This window comes from Oncorhynchus keta, unplaced genomic scaffold (genome assembly GCF_023373465.1).
Source record: "Oncorhynchus keta strain PuntledgeMale-10-30-2019 unplaced genomic scaffold, Oket_V2 Un_contig_2830_pilon_pilon, whole genome shotgun sequence".
NCBI lineage: Eukaryota > Metazoa > Chordata > Actinopteri > Salmoniformes > Salmonidae > Oncorhynchus > Oncorhynchus keta.
Window position 1 is genome coordinate 14200 of NW_026285968.1, and position 1933 is coordinate 16132.

The window sequence follows — 1933 nt, forward strand, 5'->3', positions numbered from 1 at the left end:
CCACTGTGATAGAGTTGACATGGTTTTAACCACTGTGATAGAGTTGACATGGTTTTAACTACTGTGATAGAGTTGACATGGTCCACTGTGATAGAGTTTACATGGTTTTAACCACTGTGATAGAGTTGACATGGTTTTAACCACTGTGATAGAGTTGACATGGTCCACTGTGATAGAGTTGACATGGTTATAACCACTGTGATAGAGTTGACATGGTCCACTGTGATAGAGTTGACATGGTTATAACCACTGTGATAGAGTTGACATGGTTTTAACCACTGTGATAGAGTTGACATGGTCCACTGTGATAGAGTTGACATGGTTATAACCACTGTGATAGAGTTGACATGGTTATAACCACTGTGATAGAGTTGACATGGTTTTAACCACTGTGATAGAGTTGACATGGTCCACTGTGATAGAGTTGACATGGTCCACTGTTATAGAGTTGACATGGTTTTAACCACTGTGATAGAGTTGACATGGTTTTAACCACTGTGATAGAGTTGACATGGTTTTAACCACTGTGTTAGAGTTGACATGGTTTTAACCATTGTGATAGGTTGACATGGTTTTAACCACTGTGTTAGAGTTGACATGGTTTTAACCACTGTGTTGAGTTGACATGGTTTTAACCACTGTGTTAGAGTTGACATGGTTATAACCACTGTGATAGAGTTGACATGGTCCACTGTGATAGAGTTGACATGGTTATAACCACTGTGATAGAGTTTACATGGTTTTAACCACTGTGATAGAGTTGACATGGTTTTAACCACTGTGTTAGAGTTGACATGGTTTTAACCATTCTGATAGAGTTGACATGGTTTTAACCACTGTGTTAGAGTTGACATGGTTTTAACCACTGTGATAGAGTTGACATGGTCCACTGTGATAGAGTTGACATGGTTTTAACTACTGTGATAGAGTTGACATGGTTTTAACCACTGTGATAGAGTTGACATGGTCCACTGTGATAGAGTTGACATGGTTATAACCACTGTGATAGAGTTGACATGGTTTTAACCACTGTGATAGAGTTGACATGGTCCACTGTGATAGAGTTGACATGGTTATAACCACTGTGATAGAGTTGACATGGTTTAACCACTGTGATAGAGTTGACATGGTCCACTGTGATAGAGTTGACATGGTTATAACCACTGTGATAGAGTTGATATGGTTTTAACTACTGTGATAGAGTTGACATGGTTTTAACCACTGTGATAGAGTTGACATGGTTATAACCACTGTGATAGAGTTGACATGGTTTTAACCACTGTGATAGAGTTGACATGGTCCACTGTGATAGAGTTGACATGGTTATAACCACTGTGATAGAGTTGACATGGTTTTAACCACTGTGATAGAGCTGACATGGTCCACTGTGATAGAGTTGACATGGTTATAACCACTGTGATAGAGTTGACATGGTTTTAACCACTGTGATAGAGTTGACATGGTCCACTGTGTTAGAGTTGACATGGTTTTAACCACTGTGATAGAGTTGACATGGTCCACTGTGATAGAGTTGACATGGTTTTAACCACTGTGATAGAGTTGACATGGTCCACTGTGATAGAGGTGACATGGTTATAACCACTGTGATAGAGTTGACATGGTTTTAACCACTGTGATAGAGTTGACATGGTTATAACCACTGTTAGATTTAACCACTGTGATAGAGTTGACATTGTCCACTGTGATAGAGTTGACATGGTTTTAACCACTGTGTTAGAGTTGACATGGTTTTAACCACTGTGATAGAGTTGACATGGTTTTAACCACTGTGATAGAGTTGACATGGTTATAACCACTGTGATAGAGTTGACATGGTCCACTGTGATAGAGTTGACATGGTCCACTGTGATAGAGTTTACATGGTTTTAACCACTGTGATAGAGTTGACATGGTTTTAACCACTGTGATAGAG